Raw genomic sequence first — 22049 nt, 5'->3', positions numbered from 1 at the left:
TTTATAGATTTATATGTGATGTTAAATGCTATGTGCTAACCATTGCCATAATAAACATATATTATTCTTATGAAAATACTGGATACCGCTTGAAGAACATAATGATCATACTGTATATGACAAATCATATATTATCATAATCGTATTTATTTAGTTTCAAATTTCCTCAGTCAATACCTATTCCCTGTGCCTCTTCTGATACCAGACTTCCTGATATCCATATTTGGCACTGCATCCGCATATGTCATAAATTACATCATAACTCCTGTATTCTATTTAAGACCTCCCTCTGCTGCTCCAGCTGAAAGGATAACAGTATAGTAAGATGGGAGATCATATAATTAGATTATATAATTTTGTTGAAAATTAATAAAAACTTTAGTTTAAAAGAGTACAAAGACATTTTTATCAGTCATAACTTCTGGAGAAAAATAGCGCAGACACTAGACAAAGATGAAACTTTCTAGAGGGCACGTGTTAACTGCCTGCGTTCACGCACACTATCAAATGAAGTATAATTTGAAAGTCTACACATTCAACTGTATTCATAAGAAACTCATAAAAAACGAAGTATACTCTAGGCTCAAAGGGATAGTTCACCCAAAAATGAAAATTTTGTCATCACTTACCCTCAAGTTGTTCAAAACCTGTATGTTTCTTTCTTTTGTTGAACACAAAAGAAGATATTTTAAAGAATGTTGGTAACCAGACAGCTGACGGTAGCCATTGACTTCCATAGTATTTTTGCTCCTACTATCTTCTTGTTCAACATCTTCTTTTGTGTTCAATAGAAGAAAGAATTTCATACAGGTTTGGAATAACATGAGGGTGAGTAAATGACGACAAAATGTTTCTTATTTTTGAGTGAACTATGCCTTTAAGGGCAGGTTTAAGGGTAGCACTGCGGGGCTACTGGCCTGAGAGTGAAAATGCAGCTTGATTTTGGCTTTGTGTCTTCAAATGTGGGTTTTCAAACTTAATTAGTCAACACATTGAAGCATTTATGGATCTATTAATTAGATCTATTAATTAGATTAGATTAATTAGATATATTAGATCTATTAAATTAAAACATGATTATGTTTTTTTTCCCAACCACTGTACCGCGGCACACTAGCGTGCCGTGACAGGTTGTCAAGTGTGCAGTGGAAAATTACCAAGTACCAAAAAATAAATAAAATAAAATAAATGCTATACAGTTAAGAATATATAAGAATATATCACTGTCAGGCGAAAACCTCAATTTCAAAGTTTTTTTTTTTTCATCAGTCAATGCTGTTGGTCACTCTTTACACCTGTATGTGGGTTTTACAAATATTTAACCAATGAAAAGGATTTAAAAGAACTTCTGACTAAACCTCGTAACTCCATTGGATCCTCAAACTGTCAGTCAAACCTCATAACTCCATCCGCATCTATCGTGAATAAAGTGTTGCACACAGTTTGGAGATCTTTGCTTGTTTGCAGTGCAAAGATAAATAAAGAATTGATGTTTGAAAAAAAAAAGTACAGTGTTCTCTTTGCTCAAGAAACATTGTCTATAAAGGCTAATGTTTTATGTAATTGAAGAGCGTTAGTATGATATTTCCCATTATAGCCAATATACTGTTTTAAATATCCTGCTTCATCTATTATATCATGAGATTTTTTTCCAAATGTATTCAACAACTTGAAAAACGATTGCCATATTGCTAGAGTAAACTTTATAACCTAAAGTTGTTGATGAAAACATAATGCGATGCACTTACTGCCTCAGATGCGGTCATTCCAGTGATGGACAAAATATGTCTGTCATTCGCTGGTCAAAAACCTCGCAAGCCTTTCTGAGCTTGATTTTCATAAAATGTTAATATTATAATGACACATGCATGTGTTTGACATATATAAAGCTACAATACCAAATTTGATGACAGTGTTTTAGTATTTAAAAAAATATGAGGTTTCCGCCGACAGCGACGATATGTAAATTTGTTGTTTTATCATCACCAACAACATCATATAGCTACCTATATATGACCTTATTGTGTTTATACCTGACTTAAGCTCAAGTTTTACATTAAATGTGAGTACTACTTTTAATATAATATCCAGTTTTAATATGCCATTTGAAGCAATGCGTGTCTGTGCAACTTCATTCACCGGTTCAACCTCTATAGTGACACTAACTCTATAGTGGTTTACCCAAACACTGCAACTGTTTCTCATTCACTAGAATAATAACTAGAAATAGCTTTCCCCACACATTTTGCATCTGCATTCTATGTTTCTGCTAGGATTGTAATTATGTCTGCGTCTAGACTTGCATGCTGGTCCAGAAGCCTCAGCTGTTCAGCAGATCTATACTGCTCTAAGCTGTCATACCAGAGCATTATAAGGAGTTCTTCAATGCTAACTAATTGCTTCTGTCATCAGGCGGAACTAATTTTCAATTTGCTATGGAACATCATGGACTTCACAATCAGCCACCACATATGAAGCAGAAATCTGGAATTTCTAACTGCTGTGAGTCAGATGACTGAAATGATGTTAGACTCTTCAAGGATAATGTGTTCTATCAGTATCAGACAATTGACTGGATCACATAAATCCATGGGGAAGTACAGGAGAGCATATGGGGTTAGCCTATTTTTGGCAAGTGTCAGTGTTCTCGTACACCTAAACTCTGCCAGGCTTGATGAACATCCTTTGCCTTGTTGCAGCATTAGGACTAGGGTGGAAGAAAAAAATTGAATCTCTGATGCATCATGATTCTCTCTTCAATAATTTTGAATCGATTATGAAAATTTCGGAATGTATTCTTAGTTTAGCACACGCTTTTGAAGCTATTTAGTCAGTTGAAAATTCTTAACGTGCAATTGTTTTGATTTAATTTTTAATTTTTAATTATTTTAAAAAGTACTTATAATTACATTAGGAATTAAAGAAAATGTACAAATACATTTAAGATTTAAAGTCGGTAAACAAATGAATTTGTAAGGCAAAAAATGTAGCTCAAGAATTGTTTTGGAATCGTATCGGATCGTGAAGAGCCTAAAGATTTCCACCTCTAGGCTTAACTTGCACTAAAGAAGAGGAAAAAATATGGTATGCCCAAATGGGATTCCTGTTTACCAACGATTCAGCTCTGCTATATTATCTTCATGTGGCCTTGAGCTACACACAACCATCAATAACTACATTACTGTAAGAGGAACACAGATGGTGAAATTGGATCATGAATATGATTATAAGCCAGTTTTTCTTTTCAAATATGAAAGCCACAGATCTTGGACATCTTTTGAGGCTAGTCATGGAACAAAAAAGGTATTGTCAGTGGAGATGTCATTGACTCTGACTGTCAAGGTCCACAATGACAGATTTGATGATGACATAATTTTAATTTTTGGCTCAACTATGTATGCTGCACACAAAATGGAAAAGGCTTTCTCAAAATTGCAAGCTCTGATCTCATCCTCTGCTTTACACAATATTCAGGAGTCAGACTGCACAGGTTTTAATCAGCCCACTGGGACAAAATCATATTTACTATCTGCTACAACAAGCACTTCTGAGGAAGAACTAAGTACTGGATTTGACAAAGATATTCAAGATTTTTGTTTGCAAGTAAAAAAGATATCTTCACAGTCAACTGTATATTGTTTTCTGTCAACTAATCAATAACAGTTTGTTATGGCAACTGCTTCGTCCAGGCTCACAAACCACTGCAGCGTGTGATAATAGTTGTTGTTATTATTATTATTATTATTATTATAACTAAATAAAAACAAGGAATATTACTGTTGTAATCTTTCACTGTAAATGAAAAATCAAGTATTTGAGTAAAATAATAATTTCATTTTAGATTACAACTGTAAAATTAAAACTGCAAAAATGTTGGTGTGTAGATGTCTTCAGGCCAGGGCACTTATCAAAAATGTGAAGCTTGAGGCAGATTGGATATTGTATGCTCGAGTTACAACAACTTCCTATTTCATGACGATAATAGCATGAATTAGAACTCAGTGTTGCTATCATGTTTTAGAATGTTTCTAGCATGTTTAGTACTCAATTGCATATTTTAATATGTTGCTAGTAGTGCATCACAGTGTTAAACACGTCACATCCTGTTGCCGGTGGGTGGTGCTATTACTATAACTGAATATTGCCATGTAGATGTGTTCAGGGCAGGACTCTTCTCAAACGTGAAGTTTGGGGCTGATTGGACATTATATGCCTGAGTTACATCAACTTCCTGTTTCATGGCATTAATCGCACTTGGCATTAGCACTTAGCCAAGTGTTGCATGATTTAACTTGTTTCTAGCATGTTTAGTACTTCATGGCATATTTAATTGTGTTTTAGGGGGAGTGAATTACAGTGTAAAGCATGGCATTTCCTGTTACCAACAGGTGGCGCTATGACTAACTGAATATTTGCATGTAGATGTCTTCAGGCCAGCACTCTTATCAAACGTGACATTTGGGGCTAGTTGGACATTGTATGCCTGACTTACAAAAGCTTCATGTTTCATGGTGAAACATCAGACTTTGTCAGGGCGTCACAGACATGCCGTTCAATGAAAACTCAAGATCTTTGCAATTTAACATCACTAAGGCCTTAAGATTAGACTGACCAAATATGATGTTGTTCTGGTTAAATCTCAACGAGGAGTTAATCACAGTGTAAAACATGACTTTTCATGTTGCCCACAGGTGGCGCTATGACTGTAACTGAATATTGGCATGTAGATATCTTCAGGCCAGGACTCTAATAAAGCATGTGAAGTTTGGGGCAGATCGGACATTGTATGCCTAAGTTATAACAACTTCCTGTTTCATGCCGAAACGTCGAATTTTGTCAGGCCGCCACGGACACACCCTTCAGTGAAAACTCTAGATCTTCGCAATTTGACGTGGCAAAGGCCTTTAGATTAGACTGACCAAATATGATGTTGATCTAATTAAAGCTCTAGGAGGAGTTTGTTAAAGTACAGTGTATGGAAATGGCAAAAACTGCAAAAATTTTGCAGAGAAAATTCAAAATATCTCACTTAGATTTTGCACCCAGGGACTTTTCTGTAGGTACTGGGCTGTTACATGTGTCTACCGAATTTCATATCTATACGTGAAACATGGCACGAAGGGCACTTAATTGAAATTTTGTAGGTGGCGCTATCAAGCCATTTTGCCACACCTAATTCTGAAACCCATATCAGACGTAAATTTTCACCACTTCTGATGTGTGTGCAAAGTTTCATGAGTTTTCAAGCTTGTTTAGGCCCTCAAAAATGCGATTCATTTCGGAGAAGAATAATTGACCGAGCAATTACAATAGGGTCCTCACACCATCAGTGCTCGGGCCCTAATTACAATACTAATATTTATGGCTGTTTCAATTTCTTCATTTTCAAATGTTAAACCATCAAACTTTTAATTTGCTGAAAACCGCTTCTCTTTTTGTTGATAAGCGCTTCTCATTGCAAATTTGTGAAGATGGTTGCTGCATGTTGCGTTCCCAAATGCACGTTAAAGCGACTCAAACTCAGCAGATGCAGATGCCATACTGGTTTTATTTCGATTACTTGTACTATTACATCATGCACTAAAAACAGATTTTTGGTATCTTACTGGTGTCCCTTCCACCCTCTCATCTCAGTGCCTCACAAAGAGATTTAAATACCTGAGGTGTGGAAAATGGCATCATAGGAAAATCCATCAGCTTACAGATGTAAGTCCAATGCTTAATGGTCTCTGTTAAATCTAAATGGAAGCAAAATATCAATTTATGTGCATCAGATGTTGGTAATGAGAGTAAAAGAAACGTTGGATGATTTATTGGACTTCCATCTAAACGACAGCTGAATGAAACTGTTTTTCAGTCCCTGAGAGTGGGCCTTCTTTCAGTACTTATCTTTGATATTGTGACAGTGTGGCCGGTTTAGCTCTGGGCCCCAATTCCCTGAGCTGGAACTGTGAGGAGTGTGGTTATGATAAACTACAGCTTGCACTGCTGCTGACAGGTCCTGAGTCACAGCACACACAAGAAACCTGCTCTGAGAACTACTGAATGAGCAATTCACTGATCAAAGATTGCAGATAAATGCAGCACGGTTAACAGAGCAGAAATTCATAGAATATGAACAGCATCTGTGACATACCACTGAATATCATGTTTTATTATCAAACAACGTGCGTGTAGCGCCATTGTACTTCAAAAGCAGAACTGTATACCACTTACAGCAGTTCTTGTGTACAAAAAACTCTCATCATTTTTAGGTGGGACTACTTCTAGTGTGTAATTCTAGTGTGTGGAATTTTCTCCATGTAAACAACACTTTGCAGATTGTTACGCCACATCCCTTTCTGTTATCCTTAACCAGCCTTGTCACTAACCAGCCAAACCTTATAGTCTCAGGCTCAGATGTCACACCCACAATACACCCACATTCTGTTCACTGACCGTCCGAGGCAAATGGTACACAAAAATTAAAAAAGAGCACTTTCTCAATCTAGTATCCTCTAATATAATCAGTAAGGAACCCAAGTGTTTTTTTTATCAGTCTACCTAGAAAGAAAGTTGTGTTTACAAGGCACCATGTTGATGCAGCAAATAATTATTAGATTTGCCAAGTTTGTCAGGTTAGTGACATCAAATATATATATAAAAAAGTTTTGTTTAAAAACGCTGAGTTTTACCATGTCCAGACATGATGCGATGTCATGCAATAAAATGCGTCTTTTCCATGTTAATCAGAGTTTTTGTCCTGAGACGGCGATACTATTTTATAATTGGTTTATATTTCTACGACATCACGGCTGTAACAACAACAAACAAAGTAATCTCAGGTACTGATTATGTGCATTATTTAGTGGTAAAAAGTGTCTAATATGAGTTTGAATATCATTTTGCATGACCTTTATAGCCATACTGAAAGAGACAATTGATAGTTCACCTCAGATGTTGAAAATAAATGATAGGAAACAAGAACATTCAACAAACAAGTATATTCTATGACAAAGATTGTTTCAGTCACTCAGTATGTATTTGTAATAATGTTAAAATAGTTTAATATGTATGGTGTAATAATTGATTATGTGCTTTTCCGTTTTGTTGCGAGTGCTGTGTGCTTGCAGAGAGAATCCACCCACACGCTCTTCTGATTGGCTGTGATTTTTTGATTGATTTTGTTGCGTCTCATAGTCACGTCTTGTCTGGTGTGGACAGACAAATTGCTTGTCGCTACCTGGAATTTTGTCGCATCGCGTCTGGTTAGGACACTCTGTAACACGTAAACTAGACATCCATGAGCAGAACTGTATGAGTTATGTCAGTGAAATAGTCTGCAAATATAATTTTTTGACAGGCAGAAATTGTGGTCACAGAGTCTGTACTCGTTTCCTGCCATTTTTCAGTGTTTTATGCATAACCGCTATGCCATTATTTATTTATTTATTTTTACGGCGGTCTGTTATTGTGGTATGAGCTATTTAAATAACCCCAAGAAAAACAAAACAAAATGTGGCTGGTTGTAGGGCTGGGCGAAAAACAATGACATCGAGGCTGCGATAAAATTTATATCGATAACGATGCTAATCTAACAGCCTGTCACACAGTAGAAATAAATGCAACAAAAGTCAGTCAGTGCATGTTGCGAATAAGTATGCATGTTCTGCGTGTCTCTGTGTGAATGAATCGCATGGTTTCATCTGACACACAAATTTAAACAGCGTCTGCCGTCTCACTATATGAAGACTTCATCACCAGAGCTGCTTTGAGTCACTTTACAAGCTTTTCACTGTTTCATTTAAAGGGTTAGTTCACCCAAACAGTTCATGTGACTACAGTGGTTCAACTTTAATGTTATAAAGCGACGAGAATACTTTTTGTGTGCCATAAAAACAAAATAACGACTTTATTCAACAATATCTTTTGTTTAGAATCAGTGGTTCGGAGTGTGCATCAAACTGCTAAAGTCATGTGATTTCAGTAAACAAGGCTTTGTTATGTTATAAGTGTTTCGAAATTTCAATGGTTCACCACTGGGGGGCGTGACTTTGGCAGTTTGATACACGCTCTGAACCACTGATTCGAAACAAAAGATTCGTAAAGCTTCGAGGCTTCATGAAGCGGTGTTTTGAAATCGCCCATCACTAGATATTGTTGAATAAAGCCATTCTTTTGTTTTTTTGGCGGACAAAAAGTATTCTCGTCGCTTCATAACATTAAGGTTGAACCACTGTAGTCACATGAACTGTTTTAAATATGTCTTTAGTAGCTTTCTGAGCATCTGAAAATGTTAATTATCTTGCTGGCAATGGAGGCCTCACTGAGCCATCGGATTTGATCAAAAATATCTTAATTTGTGTTCCGAAGATAAACGAAGGTCTTACAAGTGTGGAACATGAGGGGGAGTAATTAATGACAGAATTTTCATTTTTGGGTGAACTAACTCTTTAAGAAAAACTGCCATCAAATACACACTGAAACTGCAACTGAAACTGAAAAATCTTTAAAACAACCTGACAAAATACTGTAAAAGTTCAGTTTAACTTGAAGAAATTATGACAGAAGTATATTACTATTGTATACTAAAATGTAATTCTTAAAGTAATGATGATCATTATTTTTAAAGAATATCATGCAACCAATATATTTTTTCATCTGTATTTTAATTTATACTGTTCTGTTGTGCAGCATCTTATTTGACAAAAAATAAAAATGCAATATTTTGTTGTAAATTAATTATATTTTCATTTGATTACATTTTAAAAGCTTGATTAAATTGTTAATTGTTAGTTTTATTAATTCCTTTTATTAGACACCATTTATGATGATAATTTTTTTTTATTACATCATAAAACTCAGAATAAAGGTAGCTACTGTGTGGAGTTTAATTATAAACAAGTTGTGTTTACTTTAATTCTCAAGGTCCAACAAATTCAACAAATTCAACAAATATGGACCTAACCAAACCTTTCTTACTTTAATCAAATATCAAAGTGACATGTAATTATAAAGAAGAAAAAAAGCTATTTTACAGAGCTTACAGTGAAATACCAAGGTGGATTTTCTTACCCGTCTGATCCAGTACACTGGTTTCTGTTGAGCCCAAAGCCTGCAAGATGATATGAGCCTGTTTCCTGTCCATCAATGGGAGTCTGTCCTGCTCGTGTGGGGCTTTATTATATCACTCCTACCTACATAAAGAAACACAATGAAGTTTGAATGATATGAAGTTTGGACGGCATGAGGTTGAGTAAATAATGACTTGTGGGTGAACAATTCCTTTAAATTGTAAACTTACGAGGAATAAATCATTTCTGTTATACGCAAATATCTGAAACAGATCAAGGAGTAATGTTTTCTCTCTTTTAAACTAATTGTTTGAACTGAAAATCTGCAAAGCAAGATGCAAGTGAAGAACCAGAGCTTCCATCACCACAGCAACTGCATGCAACAATCTACTATTTTAGGCTCAATTTAACACCCATGCTACAGTTGTTAACCCCTGAAAACTTTGTATGTATATATAGCACTTCACATATTTGTTTATGGTAATTACTTCAAGCCGTCACGATTTTTTACTGCAGGCAAAAGGAATCAGCTTCTAGCTGTGACTGAAACGATAAGTGGAGTAACAATGTTGTATGGTGCAGAATGACTATTTAATTTCAGAAAGAAACAGGACATATAAGTGTGTAAGTGATGTAAAAAGATCTCACATAGAAATGAAGATCTGGTCCACAACCTATTGAACACACCTGCTGTATAGGACTAAGCCTACAGGCAGCACCCTAACCATACTGAACACGGGTGACTGATTTGGAACACACTACATAGGTAAGAACTTGGCCTGTGACATTAAGAGTTCTTGAACTGAACAAATAAGCTCTGAGATGAATCACTACATTCAGAGAAAAAGACTAATAAAGAAGACTTTATGAGAGAATCAACTAATCACCCCACAAAGCATTGTGAATGACATCATCGAGTCAAAAACAGCAGTTCAATATTAAATGATTCACTGCAAGTCGATGATTGCAAGTATAAAATTAAATTTATCTTAAGTTTGGTGGTGTTGGGAGAGTATTACGTCATTTGCAGTGCTTCAGAGGAGTGACCAGACACTTTTGAGCTCTTTTACCACGGTTCTCAATCAGTGGTAGCAGTTGGTTCGCCTACTTCTACCATGCCCTAAAAGTATGTACTATTTTCACCGCAATGTACTCTTTCACATTCCAGTTCATTTCATTTATGTTATACTCAACGATTCTTCCTACCGTAGTGGAGAGAAAAGAAGTAGCATGTTGATCAACCAGTCGTGGGTCTTTCATGCTGAAAACTCTTGTGTTTTTTGCATACTGACATATTTATAAGGTAATGGTCAGACGTTTCTATTTTCTATTTATAAAAGTTCAGAATGTTGTTGCAGATGAAATAAATATTTTTCATCAGGTTAGATATTAATAATAATCACTCAGACCCCTTTATCTAAACTTCTCTACCTAACCAACTGTCTCGCATATCCAGCATGCCTAGTTTTTTAGCACTTTTTATTTATGTTTGTAGTTCTGAACCGAATCCTCCTCCAAAGCACAATGAGTTAATATTAGCTGTTAGAGTGTGCACGGATCTGCACTTCCAATTTCTACCAGTAACAGTTGATCGTCAAGGTACCTTTGGGATATTTATTTCAACATACTAGAATTTGGGACACACTAATTGTAGTTTTGATGGATAGTATACGAATTTGGATGCTGCAAGTGACTTCTCCGATCGGTCAATCTCTTCTCAGAATTATGGGTAATGTAGGCTAGTTTTTTTTATGAAGTTAAAATCACACTGACTATAGTTTCTATGAAAGCATATCATCACTGAATAGCCTCAGAGTTCATGGTAGGTTTACACATTAAAGCCTTAGCTGCCTTTGATTTTGCCTTAATGTTGATGCCTTCCTTCTAGAAGACCCTTCATGTCAGGAGCAAGTCTTAATGCCTTAAAATACTGGTTAGGTAGGAGCTCATACATTGTGGAACAGAGCTAATTTGTCTTTAAAGGGGACCTATTATGCAAAAATCACTTTTTCATGGTGTTTGAACACTGATGTGTGTCCACAGTGTGTGTTAAAAACCAGCCTATACTCCTCTTTTTATTATCCCCATAAATCAGAAGCAGTTTCTGAAAATACGCTGTTCCAGATTTTCCCCTACTGTGATGTCACAACATGGGGCAAGCCTAGCCCCATGACTAATGACAATCTACCCTATTAGCATAGATTTCGTCCTCACATTAGCCTAACATAGTCCGCCAAGTTTATTATATCCTTGCTATAGCACCTATTGATGTAATATCTGCGCTACATAAACATTACAAATGTTCTGTTTTTGGATGTACCAATGAACATAAGCATCTTCATACTCTCCCGGCACCTGAGCCACTAAGGACACAGATGAATTTAATTTATGAAGGAAAGTCTTATATGTTTGTACAAATCATTTTATGCCAGACTGCTTCACACCCAGGGAATCAGTTCAACGCTGAATTTGCACAAATGTTGATTCTGAAAGATGGGTCGATACCAACATCCTACTACAGTTCCCACATGAGCACCTGTACAACAATTTATAGATGATCATGACGTAAAATGCTAATTGATAAGTTAATAAAGCTAAAGATTAATAAAGTTAACTCCACAACAACTACATGAATTCATCAAATAACCATTCAGAAATGTCCAGATTCATTCTAAAAGTTGTAACTTCTTCCTGAAACTCTCCATCAGTGTCTGATTCCGGTTAGAACATGTAAGGCTGAACACCGCTACTGACAATTTCTTACATTTTAGCCATTTTTCCACCGCCGGGCCGAATGGTTCTCATTGCGTAACCATTCCATTCCGTGCCGATCCGGGCCAGCTGGTACGGTTACGGTTTCATTTTCCACTGTGGGGCTGATTTTGGCCGCTCTTTGGAAAAAGCATCAGTCATTGCCTTGGTAATGCAACGATTTACTGATGATATGAGATGGAAATAATGACCACGTTATGGAGGATGATCAGATATTTCTTTTAAATTTATAATTAATATGAAACACAACTGGAACCGTTCTTTACCATTCTAAGAACAGTTCGGCCCGACGGTGGAAAGGCGGCTTTTGGCAGCGTGAATTTCTCCAGTTTTGTTGTTGCTGAGCATCCAAAGCACAAGCTGTAAAGGCTCCGCACCCGGAAGCAGCAGCTCATTTGCATTAAAAGGTACATGAAAATGGTATGTTTTTGCTCACACCCAAAAAGGGGAAAATTGGACATGCTACAGTATAATAAATGATCTGTGGGGTATTTTGAGCTGAAACTTCACAGACACATTCTGGGGACACCAGAGACTTACAGTACATCTTGTAAAAAGGGGCATAATAGGTCCCCTTTAAAGAAAGACAGGAAAATCTCTCTCTCTAAAAAAAAAGAAGCCTGCATTAACATTTTGACTGTGGTTAGTTGGCACCAGAAACTGCCTGAAGCATTTGAGAGGGAAAGAAACAGTTGAGCTATTATGCTACTGTTGAATTAAATGTCAGCTTACGGATGTTGATTGTAGGCTACTGAATATCTCCAGCTTATGCATTTAAGAGTAAACCCTGTCTCTGGTAATGTGTTGTAGTCAGGGTTGGCGCTGTATTTAATTTGGCATGAATGAAAACGAGGCTGAAGGCCACACGAAGTGGTAGGCCATGTAAAAATCACAGAGCGGGGTCAGCACATGCTGAGGCGCACAGTGCGCAGAGGTCACCAACTTTCTGCAGAGTCAATAGCTACAGACCTCCAAACTTCATGTAGCCTTCAGATTAGCTCAAGAACAGTGCATAGAGAGCTTCATGGAATGGGTTTCCATGGCCGAGCAGCTGCATACAAGCCTTACATCACCAAGTGCAATGCAAAGCGCCGGATGCAGTGATGTAAAGAACCCCGCCATTGGACTCTAGAGCAGTGGAGACGTGTTCTCTGGAGTGACGAATCACGCTTCTCTGTCTGGCAATCTGTTGGACGAGTCTGAGTTTGGCGGTTGCCAGGAGAACGGTACTTGCCTGACTGCATTGTGCCAAGTGTAAAGTTTGGTGGAGGGGGGATTATGGTGTGGGTTTGTTTTTCAGGGGTTGGGCTTGGCCCCTTAGTTCCAGTTCCAGGCCCCTTAGTTCCATACCAAGACATTTTGGACAATTTCATGCTCCCAACTTTGTGGGAACAGATTGGGGATGGCCCCTCCGTGTTCCAACATGACTGCGCACTAGTGCACAAAGCAAGGTCCGTAAAGACATGGATGAGTGAGTTTGGTGTGGAGGAACTTGACTGGCCTGCACAGAGACCAATGGACAGCAAAATGCTCATTGGGTCAGCAGGGTCAGACAAAAACAGGTGAAGAAGAAAAGACACGTTAACTGCAAAAGAATTAAGAATTAAGGTGAAGAATTAAGTGTGAAACCATCAGGAACCCTCTCCAGCGCCACCATTTTCCAGAACTGCAACCTACCTGGAGTCTCCAGAAGTGCAAGGTGTCAGGATCTCAGAGATTTAGGTTAGATAAAGAATCCTAAAAAATGACCCCCACTTAATAAGAATCACAAGATGAAATGTTGTAAAATACATGAAGACTGTTTTTTTTTTAGGGGTTTATAGACAGATTGAGAGTGACTCTTGAGGACCAGCACCACATCCTCTTGTACCACTGTTTGAAGAATTCATCTTCCAGAATCTGGCAGTAAGTTTTAGAAGATAATTTTTAGTCCATCTCCTACCCTGAAGTCTGTTTTGCAGAGATGGACTAAAAATGAACTCCCAAAACTAATACAAAATTAATAGTAGTTATTAAGATTAATATGGTTTGGAATTGGAATTGTGATTTAAAATCAACGTGCCTAATAATTCTGCACGCACTATATATATATATATATGTATATGTACATTACTCATATTGTGATAGCAGATTTTGGTCATATCGCCCACCCCTTAACTACAACATCTATTCTAAAAAGATAATAAATAAATATTAAATATTATGCCTAAACAGAAAAATCTCTTGTTGTGTTTCACAGACAAATCACTACTAAGTCAAAGCTGTGAATGTAGTGTGTGCTGTTGATCTGAGAGCTGGAGGCAGGTGGAAGGGAAGGGTTGAATTAACCATCTGTTCTCATACACCTCTCATTATTCCTCTGCTGACATTCGCTGCTTTAGAGAGGAGCTTTCAGTATCAAACTTAATAATATGCATCTTAAAGACAATATGATTTACCCATTGTAACACAATAAAAAATACTGCATTACAGTACTGAGAATCTGTACAGTTATTATTGAAAACAAGCATAATAAAAAACAGAAGTATTTATATAAAAATAATTATATAATTATAATTATATTTATATTTTTTATATTTTATATGAAATAATTATATATAAAAAGACATTTAGAGTAGTTTTAGGTGGAAAATAGCATGTCCAACTGAGGACACTGCTGATGTCAATTTAGCCCTTGATAAAAAGATATATTATAACCACTTGCAATCTACAGCAACTTTCTGACTGCAAATTTTAATGTGTTTCCATGTTTATATATGTGTCGAAAAGATTGTGAAAAGAAAATTAAAGAGAAAGAAACTGACGCATGTACTAACAATAGGTTGAGATCTGCCACTAAATGAAACAGATAACATAAGAATGTGAACTGACCCAAACAGTTTGTACAGAAATTATTTGATCTTGATAAATCGTGCCAGTGCCCAGATTTTTATTTGTCTGTTTAGATGTTGTGCAGATCAGATTGTTCTTCTCATCTCCTATAAAAAGCCTTTTGCTTCACAGAGATTGCTGCTCAACAGATTTTTCTCACTGAAGTGACACCTCGGGGGCCGACGCACTCGTATCGAGCAGATTGGGTGATTTCAGGCGATTGGTCATCTTCCTCTTGGTCTCTCTGCTGAGGAGATCCAGTGAGGTGTTAAAAGTTGATTAGGTGTCTAAAGGTCATATAGCCGAAGCTGTCACTATCCCAGAGGACTGCAGTCACAGACTTAATGAGCCAAATCCTGCTGTATTTACTTAATGGAGCCCCAGCACATTGGTCATACGGGCCTGGAAACGAACTGCTGTAGCGACAAATGCACTAATTGACAAAAACCCTAGCCAGAAAGATTATTGACAGCTAGTGCAGCAAGTACCAAATAGATCTGAATCTTTCGTGATATCTTACGGTTACAACAACATCCTTGTGATAAAAAGGTTAGTGAGCTGGAATGCAATTATCATACATACAGTCCTTGTGTTTGTTTGAGGGAATGTAAATAAGTGGTGGGGGCGATTCAACTGCAAAGATCAGTATATTCAGTCCTGCAGGCCTTCAGTCAATGTCCACATCGTGTCACACATCATTACTTTAACACACTATTGCTCAGTGTTATCAATATTGTTCTGCTGCCATTTTTTTCTGTTCACCCTTTAGCACACCAGCTGCTGAGTAACAATGGTTTTTATTACGTTTACTAAGTCAAGCATCACTGCGACCTAGAGCTGCACGATTTGAGGAAAAAAAAAAATCTTTTTTTTCTTCTGAAAAAAAAAAAAAAAGTGATTTCAATTTAAAATGCACAAAAATGCTGTGCTTGTTTGATAATGATAATAATAATATTAATAATGTAGTACTGATCACACTGTACTGTTTTATTTTAATCCTCTTCTGTTTTTCTCATATTACCTTTATTTCATTTTAATTAATTTACTCTATTTTACTAATTTTATTTTTTTTTTTTTGTATTTTTTAACCATTTTATGATTACTATTTTTAAATCATTTTCATGTAAAGCACTTTTAATTATACTAAAATTATTAGTGATATTAGTATTAGTATAAAACTAATATCTTAATGTCTTAATTTACAACCCATATCACATTTTCGGTTTAATTTTGAATAATCATGCAACCCTAACAACTGCTATTGCACATAGGGTTAGGCCGTGTGTCCACAAAAGCGTTTTTTCCAACAGCTAGCATACTTTTCCAATTGTTTTCAATGGGAGTGCCGCGTTTTTTAAACGCTAGGAGTGCAACGAGGCGCTGAGCGTCTTTTTCACGCTCAAGCACTGAGTGCTCAGCGTTTTTTACTGGTCGCCTCGAGTTGAAGAATGTTCAACTTTGAGTAAAACGCTGCGCTTATCACTGTCACTTTTTAGCCAGCCGTCCAATCAGAGTGGAGGAGGGGCGGGACAAATACAACACCGACCAACTGTCACAACATTCTTGCTGTACAACAACATCAACAAGCAGAGAATGTAAGAGGAATGTAATGGAGGAGAAATTAACATTGCTGGTCTTCGAACATACATAGCAAGTACTCTACATTGTGTCGACATTTTAAATCTGAAACAAATTACCTGCAAAGTCAGTTATAAGTAACAGTGCCGTGGATATTCCGTATCATAGCAACAAAGCATCTCAACTGAAAAAAAAAAACACTGCGCTACTGAAGCGCTCACAGCTAGGCGTTTTCAGCAGGCTAAAAACGCTTTGGTGGACACACGGCCTTAGTGTCACGTAACTATTCATTTTCAAAGTAAATGAACTTCAACTTGTCATCTGGTGGATGAAAAAGCCCACAGACTTACATAAATTCCAGACTCGAACCATATCTAGAAACCAGAATATCACAGAGACTTGTGGTGGGCTCTGTTGACATGGGTCAGTAAGAGACCTAGCCTAGCATCATGCTAACAAATACTCTGGATGCCTTAGCAAGTGCATTGCAATTCCAGAATGCCTTAGCATCTTGGCGGTCAAAGGCAAGCATCACTCTTGGTGAAATGCGTGGTTTTAAATACTGCCGTGTTGTGTCATTTTTGAGGGAAACATTATTGAGGCCAAGTTGTTAGCCAACCAGACTGCTGTTGGCCAAGATTATACAATGACTCATTATATTAATTAGGCTCACATGTATCAGACAGACTGGACATCAGTATTCAGGACTGAGGGTGTGAAATCGTGTCTGACCATCAAACTGGTGTCGGGTCGTCGCCCTTAATATGAGGAGGTATCTGCCTGTCTACATTAGTTAAGAACAATAGGTGTGAAAAAACAAAACAATCATTGTTTTGTTCAGCTAACATCCATGTTCTCCAGGGAGTTTCCTTGTTTCAGATTTCCTTGTGCCATGTGTCAGGTCTGACAGTGATGAAATCTGCTCTGAAAAAAAAAAAACTTCAGCTCTGTTCATAATTGTCCATCAGGATGTGGCCTGAGACTCAAATCTATCATCTTGTCCCAACAGACAATGGGACATTAATCTGGTGCTTTTTCCTCCAGTGATTTTTGATCTGGCAGGACCCTTGACTAATTCAGTCTTTTGTTATGTATCTGCTCGAATGGTGCATTATGGTCCAGAAGTACATTCTCATCCTGCCTTAGTCAATCTTTACCTTTTATCTCTTTAGCTGCTCTATTGCTCAAAGCGTTTTAGAATCTATACCATTTCAGAACAGAAAGTGATTACTGGAAATAGGAGAAGGAAGAGGAGAAATGAAAGCAATTTCTGAGATCTGCTGTCTTTGGCCAGAAATACGCAGTAAGCAGACACAAATGTTTGGCCAACATTTTACATATTAACATGTATTCTTGAGTTGCTGTGCTGGTAACAAACCTCAGTAGTCAAGGGTGCAATAGAGTTCTTATTAAATATTTGTGCCATTAACTCTTATCCAGCCAGCATTTTATTTTTAGCCAGCCAGCCAGCACCAGCATATTTGATCATATTCACAAAACTTTCATGGCCCCCAAAATATTCTGTTGTATGAATATCTGAACATACAATATATCAAAAGAAATAACAGTGCCTCTGCTTTAAAAAAAACAACAACAACAACAAAAAATGTATTCTAGCTTCATTCATTCTTTTTTTTATCAACACTGTGGGTGGGTATGTTCTTTAAACAAAAAGCTCAGAAAATTGTGTTTTTGTCAAAGACTTCATCCGGATCAGATTCAGAACGATGATCAAAACATAGATAGAGTCGATCAAGTCCATCAACACCACTCAAAGCACAGTCGTTACCTCTTCCTGGATGAACCTTTCATTCGGTACAAGTTAATCATCAAAAAAAAAAATTCTTTAAGACAATTTTCTTTTTTGTTCAGGACAATTACATAAAAACATACATTGGCCTTATTTGATACTAAAAAATAAGTAAGACTGACTGCTCCCTGACTAACTGGTAGTGGGTCATACTATCTTAAGACACTGTCTTAATATAATGGCTATGTTTATGCAACTGGACTGGTATATGCAGATTTTCTTATTCACTTGTTTTTGGATCTGGAGATTCTGTACTCTTTCAGATTATGTGTAATTGCGTCCCCCTACACCTACCCCTAACAGTAAAAACACAGGTTGCTAATTTTGTGGCAAATTTCAACTCCCTGCCAAATTATTACACCCCTTCATTGAAGCCGCTACCTGATTGCCTAATCCTAACCCTACCCCTAATCCTAAACCTACCTATACTGGAGACTTAAGGGGGGTAAAAATCTAGCGGGGGTCAGAATTCGGCACAACACCAGAATAACTTGTCAATAGCAAGGAAGCGTAGTGTCATAAATGATGGAAAATCTCGTCAATGGCAGGAAAAGATGAATGTGTTCAGTCATTCAGGTAGCTTGATTTTAGATTTACCTATACTGGGAACTAGAATGGGGGGTAATTATCTAGCAGGGGTCAGAATTTGGCACAACACCAGAATAACTCGTCAGTGGCAGGGAAGCGTTGTGTCATAAATTACGGAAAATCTTGTCAATAGCAGGAAAATAAGTAGAAGTCAATGAAACTGAATTTGTGTAACTAGTGTGTGAATAATACAATGACTTTCAAATTTTAATTTGGCACAACTACCACAATAAGCTACTCAAGTATTTAAAAGAATCATTGTTATGAAGTTTTTTGTTTTTTTTTTCCCAGAAATACACAATGACAATAATTTCCTTTCTTTTACATATTTCACAAAAAAATTATCACAATGGAAAAAGCTTGAGCAATATTTTTTATTAATATTGAAATGTTTGAAAACCTTTGCTGAAACCTATACAAGAGGGGTGGGCGATATTTCCAAAATCTACCATTTTATTTTTATTATTAAAAAGAAGAACAAAGAAGAAAGCTGCAAACAACAGGACAAAGTAAATTAAATAAAAATTTAATATTTATTTCCAAATACAGTAGTTTTATTTAACATGTAAGAAATACTACAAAAACTGAATAATCAAATGTGTAAATACACTGCATAGTCTTCACTGTATGAACTTGATATAAATTGATTCTTATTAAAGATACAAAAGTTATTAAAAGTCAAGATCAGTGAGTGATTTTCTTTTGTTGTTTGATTAACATTAATGACACAGATGGCAGCAGGTTTATTAGGCTACTTTCACTTTAAGAACTAATTTCCATTCAAGAGCAATAAGCCATGAAAGAGAACTGAATTCCTGACCATTTGCTGTCATTCTGTGCACGCGTTTGGGGTGTGTGTCAGTCAGTGCAAGCATCGTACTTTTCCTATTTTGTGAATACCTTTATGGAATAATTTAACTACAATCCTCTGTGTTCCTGTACTTGTGTAGAATATGCTTTACACCTTAAATGATTATTTTATAACGACTTAACAAATGGACTATTAAACAAATATATACGCGCATTTGATTTGTAAAAAAGTAAAATACTGTATATATGTCTTCTCTGTATAAATTGAATATAATTAATCTGTGTTAAAGCGGCAAAAGTGATTTTAGCTTTGCAATTTGTTGTTTGATAACACGCGTGTATGTGTCCGTTCAAGCACAAATAGACGCGGAAGTGAATGGAATTCGGTGTTCACGTGCATCTGCGCGGCTTTTGTATGCGCACAGAAAACAGCATGCACAACTGACAGGACCTAAAACACGTGCAAATTATGAACTTTCGCTCTATGATGGTTAAACTTTGCAATTAATCAGAGAATCACGTGCGTTTCAAAAACGTGGTGCCTGGTCTGTACGGATTAACGATCACTATACTAGACAACGCTGTACTAGTACACGCATTTCCTGGAAAACCCACACTACCGGATGTTTTGACTATGCCATCGCTTTCCGTGAAGAGGGAGAAAATCTTGAGTGGCTTCAACGTGCTGTCTGTCAGAGACGATAACATACCTTTTGAAAGTAATTATGAAAGTTTGATATAATCTTGTTTAATTTTCCAATAAAAGATGATTTGTTACACTTAATTATCCTTTAACATTTTGTCACAATTACATAATTTCATACATTTTACATATGAAAAAAGCTATTGTGGATAAAAGCGAAATGTTCAAACTCTGCTTAACTTCTTACTATGCCTCTATATTTATAGTAACTTAAGAAGAAACAGATAAGGAGAGGTGAAGAAACTGTTGATTGTCATGAAAGGTAAATAAAATGTGTTATCTCATAAAAAAAAAAAAAAAAAAAAAAAAAAAAAAACAGTAATTAATGTTTAATCCTGACATTTGCAATCTGTGGCTCTTTCAATCAGAGCTCTGTACTGATTAACACACATATTAGAGTTGCTAATTAAAGAAATAGCCATTTTAATAAACCCTAGCGTGTGCCCCACATGTGCTGGAGAGGGTCTGCCTGCAACCTGCCAATTAGAGGGAATTTTATTGGAGCTTGCTGCATCTGAAGTGTGACTGGAATAACAACAATTCTCAAAATGGCATATTTCATCTTGCTCTTCGCCGCATGGAACAGGGTCCACAACGCAGTCTCGGAAATTTTGGTGCAAGGAGGTTCCCTGGCAACGATTGAGCCAGAAATGGCAAGAGAGGGAGAGAGTGGATGAGTGACATGCTCTCTCATATCTGCACTCCAGGGAAATAACCCCGTAATCCAGCATGCACTATTACATTGACAGGCAATGAGCTTCATCCAGCGAGGATATGAAAGCCCCCCTTATGATTCAAATGGCAGGAAAAGTAACAAAACGAGAGTGACGCAGTAACTAAGACTCTGCATGCACTCGCCACACAAGCATCGCATCAGTTAAAGTCACCGGCTACATGAGTGATCTTAAAGCGATGTGGCACATGAGTTGAAGGAGCTCAGAGGACGTCTGTCACCTCAGTGTTTACCTGCCTCTGCTGACATGGCCCTAACAGCCTTCCGTTTTTCCACGCCGCACTTCTAACGCTCTGTTCCTGGCTTTCCTCATTATCTTTTGAACTCTTCGCAAGTGACAAGGAGAAACAGAAAAGGTATTGCTGGTATGTGGGCGGCTCTGCCAGTTTGTCTTCAACAGGCCACCGAATCATCGACACATTCAAAATCATCTTAACATTTAACTAAGCAGAAACGCAAAGCTTTTTACAGTCTCCTTTGGTTACGAACAAAAATTGTGTGCACAGTAATGCACTTACAGTGGAAGTCTATGGGGGTAGACATTTTACTGAAATAACAACTCATATTCTTTCTCATCCCTTAATTTAAATAATCTACATTGTTGTTCAGAATAGCTAAATAAATTAATAAATAACACTACATGATAAATAGAAGGCTTTAAATAGACCTGTGATCGGTATCAGCACTAAAAATCCTGATTAACCATTTGTTTGTCAACCACTAAAAAAATCATTTGAACAGCTTTACACCACAAATAACACATTACTGTAAGAGAGAATTAACAACAAACATCAAATATAAATATATAATTGCTTTATCAAAAATATGGGCTTTACATGTCAGCTTTTAAATCCTCTGAAATGGCTTGCTTCCATTGGCTCCCATTTAACACAATTTTTACAAACTAAGAGTCGAAATTATTTTCTGTGGTAAATGATAGCATGTCACAGATGTTGCCGGGAGAGTTTAATTTGTTTTGAACCCAGAGCATTCCTTTAAGAAACATTTTTAAAATGTCAGGCTGACGCATTACGCGTTGTGGCGCGCATCCCGCATTGACATTAATTAACTGCACTTAGCAATGAGGGAAATCAGGCCCTTGCATGTTATGTTGTGTGAAACAACCCACTC

At 36.8% G+C, this 22049-nt stretch overlaps 1 protein-coding gene and 1 long non-coding RNA gene across 2 annotated transcripts in view; one reads left to right on the top strand and one right to left on the bottom strand.

Annotated features, from left to right (window-relative positions):
* LOC127494726 (uncharacterized) overlaps positions 1-22049 on the top strand; it is a 578474-nt gene that overhangs the window by 335964 nt on the left and 220461 nt on the right. The gene's annotated exons all lie outside the window — the stretch shown is intronic.
* nexmifb (neurite extension and migration factor b) overlaps positions 1-22049 on the bottom strand; it is a 66702-nt gene that overhangs the window by 9958 nt on the left and 34695 nt on the right. The window contains exon 2 of the mRNA XM_051860810.1: positions 9055-9176. The gene's annotated coding sequence lies outside the window, so the exon portion shown is untranslated. The remainder of the gene's footprint in view (positions 1-9054; positions 9177-22049) is intronic.

The sequence above is a fragment of the Ctenopharyngodon idella genome, chromosome 14, assembly GCF_019924925.1.
Source record: "Ctenopharyngodon idella isolate HZGC_01 chromosome 14, HZGC01, whole genome shotgun sequence".
NCBI classification, from domain to species: domain Eukaryota; kingdom Metazoa; phylum Chordata; class Actinopteri; order Cypriniformes; family Xenocyprididae; genus Ctenopharyngodon; species Ctenopharyngodon idella.
Note: the sequence above shows the minus strand (reverse complement) of the source record. Positions and strands in the feature narration are given on the sequence as shown.